Genomic DNA, 22,491 nt, shown 5'->3' on the forward strand with positions numbered 1-22,491 from the left:
AACCTTTGTATTTTAAGAAAAAACTTTCCTTGCAAGCTTTATGAAAACAGCAGACAATTTTAAGAATATAACAAATGTATCCCTTAAACATCCCATTCACTCATCAAGTAGGTGCTCTTGTGATAAGGGCAGTATAAATGTAAGAAGACTGATATACTATAATTAGGGCCCTACCAAATTTACAGCCATAAAAAAATGCATCATGGACTGTGAAATCTGGTCTTTTGTGTGCTTTTACCTTATACTGTACAGATTTCATGTGTGGAGACCAGCATTTCTCAAATTGGGGGTCCAGACCCAAAAGGGAGTTGCAGGGGGTTCACAAGGTTATTTGAGGGCAGTTGCAGTATTGGGTGGTTGGAGAGTGGCGACTTCTGACTAAGGGCCTAGCTTTGAAGGCAGCAATGCAGAAGTAAGGGTGGCAATACCATACCAGGTCATCCTTATTTCTGCGCTGCTGCTGATGGTGGCTCTGCCTTCAGAGCTGGGCTCCCAGCCAGCAGCTGCCACTTTCTGGCCACCCAGCTCTGAAGGCAACGCTGACACCAGCAGCAGCAGCACAGAAGTAAGGATAGCAATACCACAATCCCCCCCAAAAATAACCATGTGACCCCCCCCCCCCAAACTCCCTTTTGGGTCAGGACCCGTACAATTATAACACCATGAAATTTCAGATTTAAATAGCTGAAATAATGAAATTTATGATTTTTTAAATCCCATGACTGTGAAATTGACAAGAACGGACCATGAATTTGGTATGGCCCTAAGTCTATAATTTTATCTCTTCCAAAGTGCATTGTTTTATGACTGAGATGAATTTAGCCATGTTGTTTCCAATGGGCTCATACTGCACTCCTTTCCTCCCTCCCCCACTCTCTCATCAAAAACTATATCTTGTTCACATTACTGAATTATATGTCCGCTAGACACTACAATGAGACTAGGATAATACCAAGATCCCAATAGGTTAAGAGTGTGCTACACTAATCCTCTGACCCAATGAGTTCTCTGATCTTTGCTTTTTGCCTCTCAGACCAAACTTAAAGAGCTTCTGGGTACAACATTGCTGCAGAAATAGCTGAACCCCAAACCTTTTACATGCCTGTCAGTGTTTAGCTCTTTGGGTGCTAGCCTAATATAAATAGTTAATAAAAATTAATTTAAAAATCACACCCCTGGTCAATATAGCTGTGCTGACAAAAGTGTTTGTCAGTACAGCTTATTTAATTCAGGGATCTGATATAAACTAAATCAGCAAAAGTGCTTTTTCGCCAGTATAAGCTGTATCTGCACTGGGGGAGGGGGTTATAGATATATAGTTCATTCACATCTCGAGTAACAAAAGTTATACCGACATAAGTGGTAGAGTAGACGTAGCCTTAGTTTAGATATTAGAAAAAACTTCCTAACTATAAGGATAGTTAATTGCTGGAACAGGTTACCTAGGAACGTTGTGGCATCCCTGTCATTGGAGATTTTTAAGAACAAGCTTGCCAACTATCTGTCAGGGATGGTCTAGGAGTACTTGGCCCTGACTCAGCACAGGGGACTGAATTAGATGATCTCTCAAGATCCCTTCCAGCCCCATATATGTCTATAACTATGATCAAGTAGCCACTTTCTAGGGCTATTGGCCTGGGAAGACCGTTTAAGCCATGTGGCTCCCTCTAATACAGGCTCCACTGATGAGGGGAATGGGAATTTGACTGGGACTCTCCATTGTCAGGGCACTGCTGCTGCTGGCAGCTACCCCTACTGCTGCTAAGGCACTGCTTAGTTTATATTTTGGGAGCAAAGGTCTAGTTTAATTCTTACTCAACTCAAATGTAATACATCGACAATAATGTCACCCACGGTAATATATGGTACATATGGAGGCTGCTTCCTGGAAGGAATCTGTATCAGGGGATTTTATTCCTTAAATTTTGAATGGGAAGAAGTGCTAGAAACAAATGCCTTTTAGCCCCAAAACATTGCCAATTGCAATCATTTCTAGGAACTCAGTACCAAACTATAAATATTATTAATTTTTCAAGGAATCACAGAACATAAATCAAAGGACTAATTAAACCATATTGTTTGTTACATGAAAAAAAATCTATTTGGAGAAAAATCAGATGTTGAAGACAAAAGGTAGTTTTGGGTCACAGTTCTCATTTGTAGTTACTTTACCTACTCAGATGTTTAAATCTGCTCATTCAGCCAGGTTACCTAATAAGCTATCATTATTGATTTTCAAGCAGAGCAATCATCATCTGAAGGAAAACTTTCTGAAAGTCACAAACAAGCAGAGAGGGCCCAGAGGCAAAAAGTTTGTGAAATCTTTAAAAGGTAGCTTAGAGGCTAGAGTTAGAGCTCTGAAATCAGACAACAAAAAACTCTTGCCTGAAATATAGATGTTCAATGCACAGAAATGTATTTAACAAAAAACAAGGGCTTAGCAAAAAATTGAAGCTAATCCACACAAAGTCCACACAAAGTACTAAAACAAGGTTCAACAAGGACAAGTACAGAGTCCTGCACTTAGGATGGAAGAATCCCATTCATTGCTACAGACTAGGGACCGAGTAGCTAGGCAGCAGTTCTGCAGAAAAGGACCTAGGAGTTACAGTGGACGAGAAACTGGATATGAGTCAACAGTGTGCCCTTGTTGCCAAGAAGGCTAACAGCATTTTGGACTTTATAACTAGGAGCATTGCCAGCAGATTGAAGGATGTGATCATTTCCCTCTATTTGGCATTGGTGAGGCCTCATCAGGAGTACTATGTCCAGTTTTGGGTCCCACACTACAGGAAGGATGTGGAAAAATTGGAAAGAGTCCAGCAGAGGGCAACAAAAATGATTAGGGGACTGGAGCACATGACTTATGAGGAGAGGCTGAGGGAACTGGGATTGTTTAGTCTGCAGAAGAGAAGAATGAGGGGGGATTTCATAGCTGCTTTCAACTACTGAAAGGGGGTTCCAAAGAGGATGGATCTAGACTGTTCTCAGTGGTAGCAGATGACAGAACAAGGAGTAGTGGTCTCAAGTTGCAGAGGGGAAGGTTTAGGTTAGATATTAGGAAAAACTTTTTCACTAGGAGGGTGGTGAAGCACTGGAATGGATTACCGAGGAAGGTGGTGGAATCTCCCTCCATAGAGGTTTTTAAGGTCAGGCTTGACAAAGCCATGACTGGGATGATTTAGTTGGTGTTGGTCCTGCTTTGAGAAGGGGGTTGGACTAGATGACCTCCTGAGGTCCCTTCCAAACTTGATATACCATGACTCTATGATTCTATGAATATTATTTCATTGTTATCATTATTATTTATATTAGGATACTGGGGTGATAGAAGCTCCCTATAAGTGGGAGGGCCATCAGTGCCCGAACCATGCCCCTCCCGAGTCCTGAGATCCTGCCTTCATGCCACCCCTTCTCACCGAAGCCCCACCCTTGTGCTGCCCATCCTCACCCAAGGCCCTGCCCTCTGCTCACTCCTCTCTGCCTCTTCGCCCACTTCGCTCGCCCTTATGGTCAGTAAAAAATGGGAAGGCTACACTTTTAAAAGTGATGGGCCCCCTGTTCTGATGCCTCTAGTAGGATAGTACCCAGAGAGATAAACCCTGACAGACATGTAAGATGCCATAGCCTTTGCACTGAAGAGCTTATTGTTTCATGTATTGGATAATCATATAAGAGGACTTCATGTTTCTAAAACTAAACTGGCTGTTTATTATGAGAGCTATTTACAGAGCTGCTGCGACTGCAGTTAGCATTCCAGCCACATGCACACAGATTGGCTCCCGGGTGCCTTCTCCAAACTCTTCCTTCCTGCAACCTGTGCTCCTCCCTCCAAGTACTATGCTTAAGCTATAAATAGATAGTCAGAAAATACAGATGTAAAACTGGTATTTTACGCACTAATCCAACATTTAGTCAACACAGGCACTTACAAACACCTTGCTCAGCTGCTGCCTAACCCTGTAGGTGCCTTGGCATCTAAGTTTCCACTGTTGAAGTCCCCAAGGTGCCTAAATTTCACCTCAGTCCTGACACTGCTGAGAAGCTCAGTGCCTAACTCATGCCCAAGCCATAGCAGGATTCGCAAAGTAGGTGTACCCCCACCTATCTTGCCTTTAGGATTCGATCTGGTAGATGTACTTTGAACAGGTCGACACCCGCACAAAATGGATGAAGGAAGAAGATGAGATGGTGGTGGTGTCTCCCAACTCTTATCCCAGTGGATAAAGCACTCAGGATGTGGAAAAAGGCCTTGAGCTTGGGTCATCTACCTCAGTTTCCTAACTCTTTTGCTATAGTGTATTCTAGGGCAGGACTTTGCCTGTTGACACTGTTCTACTGTATATAAATAACTAAAGAGTCATTAGAACAGAAGGTTTGGAACATGAGTCTCTCCCATCCCACCGCTAGGCTGTAGAGAGACTCCTCTTGCTCTCTTCTTCCCACAAATATTTTATTATTTATACACCATGGAACAGTTTCAAGAGGAAAGATTGAGAGTCCTCCCTGAGATTACCCCATAGCCCAGTGGTTAGGGCACTCTCCTGGGAGAACCAAATTCAAGACTGTTCTCTATATCAGGCAGGCAGGGGGAAGGACTATATCTCCCACATCCTGGCTGAGTGCTCCAGCCCCTGGGCTAAGAGTTATAGGGGCACCATCTCCTAATTTTTTTTCCTTGAGAAAAGACAGACCTGGCTTGGGTGTCTATTTCCAGGAGAGAGTTCATGGCTGTGCATCCCAAGTGGAAATAAGTTCAGGCTGGAAAGTGGCACCTAAGGGCCTAACTTAGGCCATACCCCTCTCCTCAGCATTTCATATTGGATAGATTAGGCAGCTCCTTGTTTAACATGCTGGCTTTTGTGACTCCCCTTTTTAGGAGCCCTGTAGATTGAGATTGTGAATTCCATCTAGGCACCTTACTGCCTAATGTTAGACGCTGCAACACTGAGCATTGCAGCACTTAAGTCCCACCTTAAGTAACTTCCCCTCATAAGAAGTCTGTGGTGAAGTAGGGAATTGAACCTGGGTCTCCTATTAGCATCCTAACCACCAGGCCACCTTTGCTCCTCGTGCTGCTCCACTACACCCACCTTCCAGCCTGCCTACTGCATAACCTGAGATCCTAGTGTAGGGAGGGGACTCCATGAAAACATCCACGTTATTGAAAGTTTCTGAGTGTAAAAAGATTTCCCTTTACTTGGCCCCTACTGCCTGATATCTCATTTATCCACCTCCCCCTATGGAAGATACACAGGATATGGATGATCCGACTTCTGTCGAGCTTCCCCAAGCAGGGCCCCACATGACATTATTTCAGTAAAATAATGAGGGCCAAATCCTACAAACCTGGATTCATGTCCCACTGGAAACAGTATTTTATGATTTTATTCAGTTTGGACTTGGCCTTCAAGCATCTGATCCAAAGTCCTCAGAGGCCAGTGGGAATTTTGCCATCTGTTTCGTTGGGCTTTGAATTAGGCCCAAGTGCAGCTCTATTCACAGGGCTCTGTGCCTAATGTCTCAATGAGTCTGTATGAATAGGCTCAATTTACATATACAAATATATTTTTAATTACCATCCCTGAAACTCACGTTCACATCATCACTGAGACTAGAGATTCATTCTGCAGTGAACTTACAAGCTGCTAACGGTTCTTTGGATGAGGCATAAATTTGACTGTACAGTGCTAAACAGGAGTATGGAGTAGTAGAATCTTATTTTTGTCACTAAAGTCAGCATATATGACTGAATATACACAGATGAGAAAGCAGGTGCCTTTTTACATAGGATTACCATATTTCAGGCACCCAAAAAGAGGGCATTGCAGGGGGGAGGAGCTGGGGGTGAGGCGGAGGAGGAAGAGGGATGTGGAGGGGGTACAGTTGGGGATGCTGGAGGGGGTACCTGCAGCAGGGGTACTCACTGGATGTGAGGGACAACGTTACTCCCTTTCATGGTGGCAGGGCAGCTGCTGCGAGTTCAGGATGCTGCGACAGCTATCAGTCAGCACCTCCTGTGGGACCCCTTCCCCAGAGTTGAGAGCGAGGGCCTCTGTGGGTGGGATCTGGCAGCTGTGGCTTGCAGGGGAATGGATCAATCAGCTGCAGATGCAGCGGAGGGACCAACTGGGAAGTGAACCAATCAGGGCTCTTTCTGAGCTGCAGCTTGTCTGCTCTGCAAAAACCTAGGACATTTCCCCTTATTTTTAAAATCCTCCCTGGACACAGAAAGGAAATAAAAAAAATAGGCTTTATCCAGGAAAACCTGGACATATTGTAACTCTATTTTTGCACAGTCACATATTTGAACAGTATGCACTTGAAGAACATTGCCAGTATCTTTGTATTGCCTGCATGTTCATTAAAGAAATACAAATAAATATTTAGTTTTGTAGAATGGAAAAAGTGAGTGAATTGCATTGGTGAGTAAGGACACATTTCCGTTTATGGGAGCAACAGGTGCACAGATCCACTTCAACTTACGATGTATCCATGACTTTGATCAAATAAGGGAGGGAGGAAAATTACAGTTGCAATAACAATGACAGTAACATACAGAAAACAACAACTGCTAATGTCTCCAATTTGTGGATAGCAGATAAGCACCATGGAGACTCCCTATTACTACATTCCACTTCAGGACCCCTCCAGGAATAGTGGAATGGCTGGCTCAGTTCTGCCATTGTCTCAGCAGAGGTCACAGCTAAGCTCTGTAACCATTACAATGGGGGGTCACAGAGTAAAGTGCAGTAATTACTGAAATCCTGTTTTTCTGGGCAGACATTTGTTCACACAGGAAGGTGAATGGGATGCTTAAAATTGCTGCTTCTTGATGTCTCCCCTGCTCCCTTTCCCCTTTTTCACTATAACTTAACAGAATACATGTCTTGTCGATGTAGTAATGGCTACATGGTAGGCTGTGGGGAAGAGAACATCTTTCACAATTGCCTTTCTTTTCCATTCAAAAACCATCCTTTCCAAAGTTCACTGGTATTTGGAGATGTTTTCTCCCCTTCTAGTACAACAAATGGGAACCTTGGAAATTTCTTTTGTTTTCTCCCAGCATCAGAATTTGTCATCTCAAAAAAAAAAAAAAAAAGAAAACAATGTTTGGAAATGCCTAGAATAACTTCTTGGCCAGATTAGCTCCTTTCGTCTCATGTCTCCCCTGTCAAAGTCCAATAAGCAGAGAATAGATGTTGAGAGACTAACGTCCATATCATTGCTAAAAGGGACTCTAATTTCACACAATATGGGATTATTTTTACAAGGTAAATACAAGGTGAGTGACATTTGGTGTCAACCCTATATAAACAATAGCTGCCCTGCAATTACAAATCTATTTCCTTCATTACTGCTGATGTCCTTAAACCCCAGGAACACCAGAGATGACAGGAAAACAACCCATTTCCTGCAAACTTTCCTGCTGAATAATTACTTCCTGTGTTTATCTGATGTGAGCTTCCTGTGGCTCATTTCCATATGTTTATCCCTCGTAAGAGATTTTTTAAGGACACCATGAAGAGAAAAAGCTTTGCAGTAGGCCTGTTTACTGCATACCTTCTCCAAGTAACAAGGAAATTAAACAGATGAAAGAAATGCACAGGGAGCCTTCAGCTTCTTTCTTACTTGTTATGTTACTAATAGACAGACTAAGGAAATTTAAACTGAATATAGTTTTCAAATTGAATTTGCCTTTAATACAACTTTTTCAATTTGCCTGTATTGTTATAAATGAAGCAATTCTTCTGTTTATATTTTCATTCTTCTTCCTTGTGTGCATAAGCCCTCTTTCCTCGCCCATTTTTCCTTCCCTTAAGGACCAGATTGTGGTAGCTGGCCACAACAAAGGCACATTACCCCAATCATTTAGGGACTGTGCAATTTCGTCCCCATCTTGCATATGCAAGCTGCATTGTCCTTTTAGAAGGTGCAGCCTGCTCTCCAACAAATGCAACCAACTCCTCAAGATGATATGGAAAGGGTGCAAGACCATGGATTGTCTCCACCTTCTCCTATATTCAGCGGGGCTATTTGAACACCCTGGTGCTCACAGAAGAAACAGCAACCCATGTGCTCCTCTTCATACTGGTACTGCAATTTTCTTTGGCTCCTTTGCACTGGGAGACCTACTTGCACTCTATCCTTCTACATCCACACTGAAGGCAAAGACAAACTAACCTTGTCTGAGCTCTTTTATAGAGCATAATGAACCTTGATGAGCATTCATCAACAGTGTTTTTCCCTTAGGGCTGTCACTACATCTTTGGGAAAAGACCACTAGAAAGTTTCACACAGAATAATACATCTCTGATTAGGGGTCCTATAAAGGTAGCCAGACAGTCAGGCAGTGGCACAGACAGCTGTAGTGGCACAGGAGCCAGCAAACTGAGCTGTAAAGAGGCGGGGAGGGGGAGGGTTGAGTGGGAGTTTGCAAGAGGAATTTGGGGGAAAACTAAGAGGCAGACAGAGGAACAGACAGGTGCGTGAAGGGTGTGTGTGGTATTCTGGCAGTTTTTTGGTGCTCGTTGGGAGTTTGTTTTGCTGTGGGTGGTGGTGTTGTGGTTTGGTTTGTGTTTCCCGGATGTACAGGAGTTAGGTGGGAAGCCTATGACAGACACAGAGGCAGCAGTGGAAGACACAATGAAGATGACTGGATGTGGAAGCTGTGGCATGTACATGTTCCTGGAGGGGGTACCTGAAAAGAGTTTAGTCTGCATGAAGTGCCACCTGATAGAGCTGATGGAAGAAAAGATCTGAAGATTGGAGATGCAGGTGGAAACTCTGGTTGAGTTTAGAAGGGGGTTTAAGCAGATGATGGAGCAAAGACATGAGGAGGCTGAAGGGAAAAGCTCAGACTTGCAGATGGAATCAGGACCAAAAAATTCTGATGGAAGACTGCTGGGTGAGGAAAGTGGACAGTGGAAGCATGTGACTAAGAGAACCAGGCAGAGGAAAAGATGGGCCAGTGAAGGAGTAATAGAGCTCAGGAAGAGCTTTGCAGAGTTGGAAAATGAAAAAGGGGCACAGCAGGTGGTTGCTGAAGGTGAGAAGGCAAGGAAGAAGAGAAGAGCAGCTAGTCCTATAGGAAGAGGGGAAGAGTCAATAGAGATAACACCACCAAATATGAGCCCCAGGAGGATACTGGATGGGTTGTGGAGGATTGAAAGGGAGAATAATAATGAAGAGGACTTGCAGCCAGAGGGAACAGGGGATAGACCAGAGAATCGCACCATCACCAGGAAAAGGCAGGTCTACGTGACTGGGGACTCCTTACTGAGAAGAATAGACAGGCCTGTAACCAGAGCTGATCCAGAGAACAAGAAGGTGGCTGTCTGTTGGGTGCTAAGATATGGGATGTGGACCTGAGGCTGAAGAGAATCCTAACGGGACTGGGAAAGAATCCACTGATTGTCCTTCATGTGGGAACAAATTATACAGTTAGATTCTTGCTGGAACATATCAAGGGAGACTATGCCGGGCTGGGGAAGATGCTTAAGGAAATCGAGGATCAGATGATCTTCAGTGGGATACTGCCTCTTCCTAGAGAAGGGCAACAAAGGTGTGACAAAATTATGATGATCAACAAATGGCTCAGGCAGTGGTGCTAGAAGGAGGGCTTTGCAATATATGGTCACTGGGAGGCATTCATGGACAGAGGACAGTTCTCTCGGGATGGACTTCACCTGAGTAAGGAGGGAAATAGACTTCTGGGATAGAGGCTGGCACAACTGATTAAGAGAGCTTTAAACTAGGAATTTGGGGAAGATGGTTGTGAGCTGTCCAGGTAATCTCCACACTGGATTTTAACATTGAGAGGGTAGAAAACAAAGTAAGTAAGGATACAGCTGTGGGTAGGAGAATGGACATAAGGAGGAAGGGTAGTGTAGATACCAGTCTAATAGTAGAATGTCTGTGCTTAATTGGGTAAAGAATGTTAATAAAGCCAAACAGCAAACATTAAGATGTTTGTACACCAATGTGAGGAGCCTAGGTAACAAAATGGAGGAACTGCAGTTACTGGTGCAGGAAGTGAAACCAGATGTTATAGGGATAACAGAAACATGGTGGAATAGTAGTCATGACTGGAGTACAGGTATTGATGGGTATGTGCTGTTTAGGAAAGACCGAAATAAAGGCAAAGGTGGTGGAGTAGGATTGTATATCAATGATGAGATAGACTGTAAAGAAATAAGAAGGGATGGAATGGATAAGACAGAGTCTGTCTGGGCAAAAATCACACTGGGGAAGAAAGCTACTTGAGCCTCCCCTGGAGAAGTGCTTGGGGTGTGCTATAGACCACCGGGATCTGATTTGGATACAGATAGAGACCTCTTTAATGTTTTAATGAAGTAAATACTAATGGGAATTCGTGATTATGGGAGACTTTAACTTCCCAGATATAGACTGGAGGACAAGTGCTAGTAATAATAATAGGGCTCAGATTTTCCTGTATGTGATAGCTGATGGATTCCTTCACCAAGTATTTGTGAACCAACAAGAGGTGATGTTAGTTTAGATTTGGTTTTGGTGAGTAGTGAGGACCTCATAGAAGTAATGGTTATAGAGGACAACCTTGGTTCAAGTGATCGTGAGCTAATTCAGTTCAAACTAAATGGAAGGATAAACAAAAGTAAATCTGTGACTAGGGTTTTTTATTTCAAAAGGGCTAACTTTAAAAAAAAATTAAAGACATTAGTTAGGGAAGTGGATTGGACTGAAGAACTTGTGGATCTAAAGGCAGAGGAGGCCTGGAATTACTTCAAGTCAAAGTTGCAGAAACTATCAGAAGCCTGCCTCCCAAGAAAGGGGAAAAAAATCATAGGCAGGAATTGTAGACCAAGCTGGATGAGCAAGCATCTCAGAGTAGTGATTAAGAAAAAGCAGAAAGCCTAGAAGGAGTGGAAGATGGGAGTGATCAGCAAGTGTTCTGACCTTATTGAGGTCAGAACATGTAGGGATAAAGTGAGAAAGGCCTGAAGCTATGTAGAGTTGGACCTTGCAAAGGGAATTAAAACCAGTAGTAAAAGGTTCTATAGCCATATAAATAAGAAGAAAACAAAGAAAGAAGAAGTGGGACCGCTAAACACTGAGGATGCAGTGGAGGTTAAGGATAATCTAGGCATGGCCCAATATCTAAACAAATACTTTGCCTCAGTCTTTAATGAAGCTAATGAGGAGCTTAGGGATAATGGTAGGATGACAAATAGGAATGAGGATATGGAGGTAGATATTACCACATCCAAAGTAGAAGCCAAACGCGAACAGCTTAATGGGACAGGCCCAGATAATCTTCATCCTAGAATATTAAAGGAACTGGCACATGAAATTGCAAGCCCATTAGCAAGAATTTTTAATGACTCGGTAAACTCAGGGTTTGTACCGTATGACTGGAGAATTGCTAACATAGTTCCTATTTTTAAGAAAGGAAAAAATGTGATCTGGGTAACTACAGGCCTATTAGTTTGACATCTGTAGTATGCAAGGTCTTGGAAATATATTTGAAGGAGAAAGTAGTTAAGGACATTGAGGTCAATGGTAATTGGGAGAAAATACAACATGGTTTTACAAAAGGTAGATTGTGCCAAACCAATCTGATCTCCATTTTTGAGAAGGTAACAGATTTTTTACACAAAGGAAATGCAGTGGATCTAATTTACCTCAAATTCTGTAAAGGATTTGATATGGTTCCACATGCTGAATTAGTAGCTAAATTGGAAAAGATGGGGATCAATGTGAAAATTGAAAGGTGGATAAGGAACTGGTTAAAGGGGAGACTTCAGTGGGTAGTAATGAAAGGTGAACTGTCAGGCTGGAGGGAGGTTACTAGTGGAGTTCCTCAGGGATTGGTTTTGGGACCAATCTTATTTAATCTTTTTATTACTGACCTTAGCACAAAAAGTGGGAATGTGCTAATAAAGTTTGAGGATGACACAAAGCTGGGAGATATTGCCAATACAGAGAAGGACCGGGATATCATACAGGAAGATCTGGATGACCTTGTAAACTGGAGTAATAGTAATAGGATGAAATTTGATCGTGAAAAGTGCAAGATTAAGCATTTAGGGATTAATAACAAGAATATTTGTTATAAGCTGGGGATGCATCAGTTGGAAGTAACAGAGGAGGAGAAGGACCTTGGAGTATTGGTTGATCACAGGATGACTATGAGCCACCAATGTAATATGGCTGTGAAAAAAGCTAATGCGGTCTTGGGATGCATCAAGCGAGGTATTTCCAGTGGAGATAAGGAGGTGTTAGTACTGTTATACAAGGCACTGGTGAGACTTCATCTGGAATACTGTGTGCAGTTCTGGTCTCCCATGTTTAAGAAGGATGAATTCAAACTGGAACAGGAACAGAGAAGGGCTACTAGGATGATCCGAAGAACGGAAAAGTAGATTCAAAGAGCTTGGCTTGTTTAGCCTAACCAAAAGAAGGCTGAGGGGATATGATTGCTCTCTATAAATATATCAGAGGGATAAATACCAAGGAAGGAGAGGAATTATATAAGCTCAGTACCAGTGTGGACACAAGAACAAATGGATATAAACTGGCCATCAGGAAGTGTGGTTCTGTAACAGCCTTTCAAGGGGACCAGTGGGGGCTAAACATATATCTGGCTTCAAGACTAAGCTTGATAAGTTTATGGAGGGATAGCCTAATTTTGGCAATTAATTGATCTTTGACTATTAGCGGTAAATATGGCCAATGGCCTGTGATGGCATGTTAGATGGGGTGGGATCTGAATTACTACAGAGAATTCTTTCCTGGGTGTCCGGGTTGTGAGTCTTGTCCACATTCTCAGGGTTTAGCTGATCGCCATATTTGGGGTCGGTAATTTGGGGTTAGGGTCAGGAATTTTCCTTCAGGGCAGATTGGCAGAGGCCCTGGGGGTTTTTCATCTTCCTCTCCAGCATGGGGCACAGGTCACTTGCTGGAGGATTCTCTGCACCTTGAATTCTGTAAACCATGATTTAAAGACTTCAATATCTCAGACATAGGTTAGGGGTTTGATACAGGAGTCGGTGAGTGAGATTCTGTGGCCTGCATTGTGCAGGAGGTCAGACTAGATGATCATAATGATCCCTTAAAGTCTATGATTCTATGATCTTCTGGAGCCCACCAGATATTCATGGGTCAAAGATCTTCACAAACCTTCTGGCAGGATTCTCTTCAGTGGAAATCTGCCACCAGCAGAATCTGTGCAGCCTCCAGGGTTGTTCTTGGTGAAGCCTGACATCAGAGCAGGGGCTAGTTAGAGCCAACTAGATGATTTATCTGAAGGATGGAATCTTCAGATGGAGTAAGCTCTCATACACGACTGGAGCGAATGGGTGCATTGGCTACTTAGCTTCTTCTCACTAAAGTTGTCCATGCACCCATTCTCACCCAATAGTACAGACTCATCCACATAGCCTATACTGCATGTGAGTCAGTCAAGGTTCCAAAAAGTTCCCTATTTTACAACCTGTAATCAACTGACCCCCCTCTTTTTGTCCTATGACTCCAGAGGTGTTAATGGGCCACTCTACCTTGGTCCCTTACAATATGTGCTAACTACTTATGAGAAACAATCTGTTCCACCTTGCATTTTGCTGTGATGCTGGGAATATCTTTCCGATACTGAAGAAGTGCTCTTTGAGGCTTGAAAGCTTGTCTCTCTTACCAATTGAAGTTGGTCCAATAAACAGTATTACCTCACTCGCCTTGTCTTTCTATTTAAAAAAATAGCATTCTGGGCTATTAAAATAAGTTACCCAGGAGAATTTACATGCACAGGTCAAAGCTAATTTAAAATGGATGCTAATGGACCAGAACTTTTTGTAAAGGAATATCTTTGCTGTAGAGAGGATCGAGAAAGGCCTTCAAGCTAACCTAATCCAACTTAGGATGCTGTGTGCACATTCTTTTAGTAAGCAGAAAAGGACCATGTTATTGAGACATTCTATACTGTTCCAGATTTTTGGGGAAACACGAGAGCTACTGCTTGTGTTATATCAAATGCCTTTGTTTCCCAGGGTGACAGACAGAAATACAATGATAATGGACTGGCTTATTGGTAATATGGACACATTTTTCAAGGGATGCATTGATATATAACATGATGTGGGTTGAACTGTTCTGTAGCTTCAAGTAATGGAGGCCCCTCTGACTACTGCATGTGACTCATATACATTAGAGGGGTTTGTTCAGATTTGTCAAACCTTGTTGAAACACTGAACAGTAACAGATACTCAGCTAATAGACTATTTGAAAAAAACAAACCACTCATTCACTCTCACATAGGAACCAATCCTGCCATGAATATTTGGCAACTTACACAGTAACTCTGCATGCCAAACTTTTGCCAGCATAGCAATGTTGGTCAGGGGAGTGAGGAGATGTAATTTGGGACTGGCATAGCTGTGTCAGCAAAAAACCGAGTGTAGATGCAGTAATACCAGCAAAAATGCAGTTTATACCTAGCCAATCAGAGCTGCTCCAGGTGCTGATGGACAACTGCCCTCATTTACTGAATAGCTTTTGCCCACCTGCTCTCCATTCAGTTAGAGGGGCAGTGAAGATCCCCCAAGTGCTGTCATTTCCCCCCAGGATGGGGGAAAGGAAGGATGGGGATATCAATTGTGTGTGTGTGTGTGTGTGTGTGTGTGTGGAAGGGGTAGTTGGGTGGTGAGGAGGCACATCAGTATGTGGGGGGAGCTGCCTGTATGGAGGAGATTCTGTACTAATTGCAGTGGGGGTTTGTAATGTGTGTGGAGTCTATCAAATGAGGGGTTGTTTCTTTAACTTGTTCTGTTTCTGCAATGGTGGTGATTGGGGGTGGGGAGGAGAGGAATTTTCTAATTCATTTCATTTTAGTAAAACAAGTATCAAAATAAAGCTTAGAAATAAATGATACCTAGTTCTTATACAGCACTTGTCAATCAGTAGATCTCAAAGAGCTTTAAAAAGGAGGTCAGTACCATTATCCCCATTTAACAGAATGGAAACTGAGGCACAGAGCAGTGGAGTGACTTGCCCAAAGTCACACAGCAGGTCAGCAGCAAAGCATGGAATGGAATGGACCCTGTCCAGGGCTCCATTCATTGGTCCATATTGCCACCCCTTACAATGTCTTCACAGACAGTAGTATGGTAAGAAAATAGGGCAAAGTAAAGTCTAACAGAACTATACCAAGTCTATCAGAACTTGTCCATGCAAGTCATTGGTAGCCATTGTATAGGGAGGAGTTGATTGTAAGTGTAAACCCAACCATATCATTTAATAAAGGTCAAATGACTGAAACATAGGTTTGTTGCCTGTAACTGGGGCTGATTTCTTGGGTGAACAGTGCTCTGAGCCAGGTGATATTCACTAGTGCAGATGTCATCCTGTAGGTTACACTCAGACATTTCTTGGTTTCATGCTGTTTCTACAGAGTGATAGCAAATAGTTGCTACTGGCTAATTGAAGTAATCATCCCTTGAACTCTGACACTGCACTACTTTGATTCACTAGTTTTTCTATGGTGTGCTATTGGGAGAGGAATAATTCCATGCATTAGGATCCTTCCCTTTCTACAGAATAAAGGGTTTGGTCCAGAAGTCATTAAAGTCAATGGGAAGGCTCCCAATGACTTCAAAGGGCTTTGGGTCACCTTGGATACATGATTTATATTTTTTTGTTCCAGAGATCAGTGGAAGAGAAATTCATGGAGACTCTCAACAACAGAAATCAAGTGAGAGGGAGGACTCCCCACCATGGGCTGTAAGTAGCAAGTGTTACCCAATGTGAAGGCTAAAGTCTGTGTGTTGTTTCACTCAGGCTGGTAACTTGTCCACTTTGCAGTGAGCACACAGGCCAGACCACTTGTGTGCCGATTGTCCTCTGATGCCATCTATTCCCACAGTTCTATTTCCACAATTCTCCCCATGGGTTCAGAAGGACAGACAAGTTCTCCCACATGTCACTTGGGAAAAAAAACAAAGAGCTACTCACCTTAGGGCAGTACAAAGAACCATGGGATATGCCCCCAGAAGTCCTTGCAATGCACAACATGAGTGCAGCACTAGTGAGGGTAGAGTAACTCAGGTCTGGCTTTGCAACATGGGTGCTCATGTTTGGGTTTGGCTAACATGGATGCTCAGACTCAAGTGCCAATCACCCAAGTTAACTCTGTAGTGAAGACATATCCTAAAGGTAGTCAGTACAATCACCATCCCATCCTCATAGTGGTTGACCAGTACAGTTCAGTATATCTGGCTTACGGGATCCATTAAAAATAAGACAATAAGCTAAGAATTCTGTGCCTCTTCACTGCCTAAAAGTTATTGGAGCCTCATTATCTTTGCCCGTGCATATCCACAGATGGCTCAGTGCTGCTCTGCCAGGCTTTCCAGCATGGGGAACATTGAGTCCTACTGAGTTGGCCCTTTTCCGTTTCTCTCTAGAGACACATTGCTTTCCTTTCTCCCTCTCCTCCCCCATCCCTGCTTCCCAAAGAGTTTTTTAGAGACTTTAAGAAGTTGATTCTCTTGAGAAGAAACTATGAGAGAATGTTTAGAATTGCTGCCATTAAAAAAAAATCAATATTCTGCAGCACAGTCAGACAGCACAACAAACTTGGCATATGTATGAATTGGCCATCTCACACTATTTTTACCCAATTGCCTTCATTATCTGTGGTAATAAGACCCAGGGAAATAAGCCACATATTGATTTAATCTTGAAGCTTTTGAAAGTGTCTTGTCTCCTGCGATCACAAAAGACAAAAGATGCAAAGTGCAGTTTGGTTCTGAGAGCCACTGTCAGAGGTTCAGATACGCTTTCAGGAATAACACCCACGGAGACATGTTTTTTCTTATCCAAAATGTCTTTTGTTCCGTGGATATGTTTCACGTCACTCCAAGGCTTGTTTTTATTAAGTTTGGTACAGCATTGTATACAGCAGATTTAGCATTATGTGGATTGCAAAACACATTTTAGCTGGTGTTTTAAACTGTGGCAGCACAATGACCATGAGTTGAGCACCAAAGAATGTGGCAGGTAACCACAAGCTATAATTCTGGCAATTACAGTGATGATATTTTGAGAGACTGGATGACTGCAGTGGTATTTTTCTATTCCTTGCTAAAGTCTCTCTTCAAAGTTAACTGTTACATTTTGCTTAGCTTAGCTGGCGTGGATATAAAATTCATACTGGAAAAGTTACTTGAACTTAGTGAGGCATTTAACTTGCATGTCTTCTCTTCTTATTGCTTAATAGCATGGTGATATGTCAGTGGGTGCAGAAAAGACATGCATCCCCACCAGGGTTGTGTAGGGTGGCGGTGGCGGGGGGGCTAGTATTTAAATTATATATTTGTGTCTCAGGTATCGGTCTCCATATTTTTTTCTAAAGATTTTAATGGGCTGTTATATCGTATACTGAAAAAAATGTAATAAAACAAACCTGACATTTTCCTCATGTCTGTGTACATTATTTGTTGCTTACATGGGGAAATGAATGAAAAATAAACATTACAATTGGAATAACTACCAAATATACAGTCTTCTGCAAAGAAATATATAAATGAACAAAATTTCCACTTATTGGAAGAATTGCTGCTGCCACTAAATTTATGTTGGTAAGTGCAAACATAGTTTAGAAATGTAGTTGAATAAATAGTAGGTTGGCCTTAATGAAAACTATCACCTCTATTAATGTGGGCTTCAAACTGGACCTATGCAAACTTACAGTATCACTTGCTATACTAAACACATTGAACTAAGGTGGGTGAATGGGACAAATATGAAAGCCACGTTTAATAGGGATGGTCATATAGAGGCATCACAAAATGTATATGTCAGAGAATGGTTACTCGTAGCGGAATCAGTTTGCTCATGAACACATGTACTGTCATATTTGCCCTAGTGTTAGGCTTACTCCAAGATTCATTTTCATCTTGCCTTATGTGACATCCTGCTTGGGTATCCAGAACTGTGAGCCACCTTGTTACCCCAGTCAGCCACAGCAAGTGAGAGTTTTGCTGCTGCTAAACTACTGCGTATGTCAGCTCCCTGACACACTAGCTCATCTGCCTTACCAACAAACTTATCAAGACTCTCTGCGACACTCTGTACCCGAGGGGAACAACCTGCATCCCCATGTTCATCCTTATAATATGATTGTGTGGTGTCCAATGCAAAGTTTGTCATGTCGGGTGTCTTCTGAAGGCTCATGATAAACTGAGCATTGTTGTTATAGGTTGTAATTTCATGTATATAGTTATGAGTCTGAAAATGTGTCCTCGTGACTTAAAACAAGCCCAGGAAAAAACTCTCCAGGAGCAGAGGGGCAGTTCACACCTCATCAGGGCATATATGGGAAAAACCCAGCCCAGCCTCACAGGAACAAAGGACACTGGCCTAGGCAGCAACAAAGGATCTGTTGGACTCTTGAGTAAGTCACCCTCCCTTCCCTTGGTCACTTTGGGACTATGATGAGGTAATGGTCACCTGACTCTGCTCACCTGAAGGGAGGGGGGCCAAAGCCAAGAGAGAAGAAAGAACATAATAAAAGGGAGAGGCATTGCCATGCTCTCTCTCTTCCATCTCCATCTACTGACACCACCACCAAGTGACTGAAGCGCTGATCAAAGGGGAGAGTCTGGCTGAAGGGCAACCAGCCAGCCTGTGCTGAGAAGCATCTAAGTTTGTAAGGGCACTGAAAGTGTTAAGATCAGCTTAGAATGTGTTTTGCTTTTATTTCATTTGACCAAATCTGACTTCTTATGCTTTGACTTTTAATCACTTAAAATCTATCTTTTGTGGTTAATAAATTTGTTTCTTTATTCTACCTGAAGCTGCGTGTTTGGTTTGAAGCATGTCAGAGACTACCCTTGGGATAACAAGCCTGGTACATATCAATGTCTTTGTTAAATTGACAAATTCATATAAGCTTGCAGAGTCCAGCGGGCATAACTGGACACTGCAAGATGGAGGTTCCTAGGGTTGTGTCTGTGACTGGAGATATTGGCTAGTGTCATTCGGTTGCACAATCCAAGCAGCGGCTGGCCAAAAGTGCTCACTCACATAGCTGGGAGCAGCTTACATGCTAGAGGCTGTGTGTGAAAAGCCCAGGAGTGGGGGTTCTCACAGCAGAGCAGGGTAAGGCTGTCTCATAGAGTCGAGGATTGGACTGACCTAGCAGATCACCGGTCCAGATAACACCAGGGGAACGTCACACTTTCCCAGTCCAAATCTTGCCTTGCAACATTCACTGAACAGCAACTCCTGAGTTCCAGTCTGTTAGTTTACTTGAAGAATTATACTTAACTGTAATAGATCAGCACTGAGATGGTTTTGTAATAAAACAAAAATAAGTTGATTAACAAAGAACAGAACTTTAAGTGATAATATGTAAGAATAGAAGAAACAAGTATGTTTACAACTAAAACCAAACAAAACATGCTTTCTAGTGACTAAAACTTAATTTCAGCAAGTTACTATCTTTGTCTAAGTAGGTTTCTCACCCATAGTTGGTTTCCAGCTACTCTTGGCTTTTAGGCCAAGAGGATTTAGCTTTAATAGGCTCAGAGGGTGCAGAATGATAAGTCCCCTCAGTGATGGATAACCAAAATGGCTTTTTGCTTGTCTATATATTCCATAAAGATCATTTACTCTGTCTAAAGAGCCAGGAAGGCTTCCTGGGGTGCTGATTCTGTCCATTCCCTCTTGTGACTGTTAAGCTGTTCTTCCCTGCTTATTAGCTTAATGGTTTTGTTTGCCTTATATGTAAATGCACTTGCAGTGTCTTTTGCCTGTGATGAAACTGGACAAACAGTTAAATACACATGCCATTTGTCATCTGTGTATCAGACCTTATATCATCTATATTCCTCTGGTCTATATCATAGGACACATTCTTCTCTCATGCCCAGGTGCAAATTACTTTGCCTCTGTTGAACCAGGCTCATTCTCTGGGAGTGATATACTAGATATAGTATTGAAGATATGTTATTGAAGGCTGAGAGCTATGAATTTTTTTGCCTCAGCACAGCTGAAACTCAAATTGAAGAGTAGGACTCACCACTGTGACCCAATATCTAGGACAGATATGTCTGATTCACCAGCAGCTGAAAATGAAGTTAACTTACAGGGGTTTCCATCCAGAACTTCCTCTGTACACTCTTTTCTTCTGTGGGAACAGAATCTACTGGATGACTACCCAATACTGCTACTAATGGCTATGCTTTCCATCCATTATGCATACCTCAAGTTACAGAGGTCTGGGGAAATTCCAGATGGACTAAACTAGTACTACACATGGAGAATGGTGCTGAAGACAGAGAAAAGAAGTGTAACTTTATTTTTTTTCTTGTACTCACAGCTTCTTTCTTAACCTAACAGACTTCTTCAGACCTTAAGAGTGTGGGGGGGGGGGGAGAGGAGTAAGGGGGTGTTCCCTGTGAAAAAGTCAAGCTATTATTATTAATAATTGTAGGAATCTTCCATGGTTGTATGTATGTTATAACATTCAACATGTTTTGCTGGTGTGATATTTTCCCCAGTGTGATGTAATCAACTGATAAATACACCTCTACCCTGATATAACGCTGTCCTTGGGAACCAAAAAATCTTAGGTCTGGTCCACACTAAGAAGCGCGGTCGAACTAGGGTACGCAAATTCAGCTACGTGCAGTGATGAGCTGCCAAATTTTTAACAACGGGTTCCCTCCTCCCTCCAAAATTTTAACAACGGGTTCCCTCCTTCCCCCCCCTCTGTGGGGGGGGTCGTGCCCCATCCAACCCCTCATGTTCCTTGACACACACACTCCGAGACCCCTGACACATCCCCCCCCTTCCCTGTCCCCTGACTGTCCCTTGCCGCCCTACCCAACCCCTCCTCTCATTCTCAATGGCCCCCCAGAACCCCTACCCCATACAACTACCCCTTCTCTCTGTCCCTGAGTGCCCCCACCACCTCATCCAACCCTGCTCTTTCCTGACTGCTCCCCCGGACCCTTGCCCCCATTCAATCCCCCTGTTCCCTGCCCTCTGACCCCCCCACCCCCAAACTCCCCTACCCTCTCTCCAACACCCCCTCCCTGCCCCCTTACCGCGCTGCCTGGACGTGGCTGGGCCAGGACAGGAGTCGCGCGGCCGGAGCCGGAGGATGCGGCCGGAGCCAGGAGGCTGGCCGGGTGGAGCCAGGGAGGGCTGCGGCCAGAGCTGGAGCCGGGCAGCCGGGGCCGCCGCCACGCCCAGAACAAGCAGGGGCGGCTGGAGCCACGGGGCCAGCTGGCAAAACAGCAGGGGCGGCTGGAGCCACGGGGCCAGGCCGGGCTGGAGGTGGGGGGCCGTGTCCAGAGCCGAGCATCCCGGTAGGTGGGGGCACGGCAGGGCCGGGGGGGGTGCGGCCGGAGCCGGGCGGCCGGGGAGGGGTTCGGGGGGGGGTCGGGGACGCGGGGCCGTGCCGCAGCCGGTGAGGGTCGGGCGGGGACCCGGGGACGGGGGGGGCCGGGCAGGGCCGCGAACGCGGGGCCGGGAACGGGGGGGGGGGACGCGGCCAGGGAGGGTCGGGCGGGGACCCGGGGATGGGGGGGGCCGGGGGGCCAGGCAGGGTCCCGGCCGGGAACGCGGGGGGGGGAAACGCGGCCAGAGAGGGTCGGGTGGGGACCCGGGGACGGGGGGGGGGCCGGGCAGGGCCGCGGGGGGGGGATGCGGCCAGGGAGGGTCGGGCGGGGACCCGGGGCCGGGGGGGGGCCGGGCAGGGCCGCGAACGCGGGGCCGGGAACGCGGGGGGGGGGGGATGCGGCCAGGGAGCGACCGGCGGGGATCCGGGGACGGGGGGGGGGGCGGGTGGCCGGGCCGGGTCGTGGCCGGGAAAGCGGGGGGGGACGCGGCCAGGGAGGCCGGTGAGGGTCGGGCGGGGACCCGGGGCCGGGGGGGGGGCCGGGCGGGAACGCGGGGGGGGACGCGGCCAGGGAGGGTCGGGCGGGGACCCGGAGACGGTAGGTGGGGGCACGGCAGGGCTGGGGGGGGGGTGCGGCCGGAGCCGGGCGGCCAGGGAGGGGTTTGGGGGGAGTCGGGGACGTGGGGACGGGCAGGGTCGCGGCCGGGGAGACGGGGACGGGCCGTGGCCAGGGACCGGCCGTGGCACACGCCCCCCTAGTTTCCTACCTTAGGGTCGTCTTCCTGGGCCGGGGAAGCCTGCTTGCTTCTCAGCCCTCCCAGGCTTCCCGCGCGAACAGCTGATTCGCGGGAAGCCGTGGGGGAGGAGAAGCAAGGAGGAGCTTCATGGCAGGAGGTGGAGGTAGAATTCGCAACGGTTCGCGCCAACCGTTTGCTAAAATTAGACGCCGGACTGAGAACTTTAGCATCCGGTTCTCTGTCCGGCGTCTAATTTTACCAAACGGTTCGCGCGAACCGTTGAGAACCGTCTGCAGCTCACCCCTGGCTACGTGAATAGCGTAGCTGAATTCGAAGTACCCTAGTTTGAACTACTCACCCGTCCAGACGCCA

At 45.0% G+C, this 22,491-nt stretch overlaps 1 long non-coding RNA gene across 2 annotated transcripts in view; it reads left to right on the forward strand.

The window, feature by feature from the left end:
* Positions 1–22,491, forward strand: part of LOC123365142 — a 72,212-nt gene that overhangs the window by 42,092 nt on the left and 7,629 nt on the right. For both annotated transcript variants that reach the window (XR_006577446.1, XR_006577447.1), the window contains one exon: positions 15,677–15,753. This is a non-coding gene — a long non-coding RNA (uncharacterized LOC123365142). The remainder of the gene's footprint in view (positions 1–15,676; positions 15,754–22,491) is intronic.

The sequence above is a fragment of the Mauremys mutica genome, chromosome 2, assembly GCF_020497125.1.
Source record: "Mauremys mutica isolate MM-2020 ecotype Southern chromosome 2, ASM2049712v1, whole genome shotgun sequence".
NCBI lineage: Eukaryota > Metazoa > Chordata > Testudines > Geoemydidae > Mauremys > Mauremys mutica.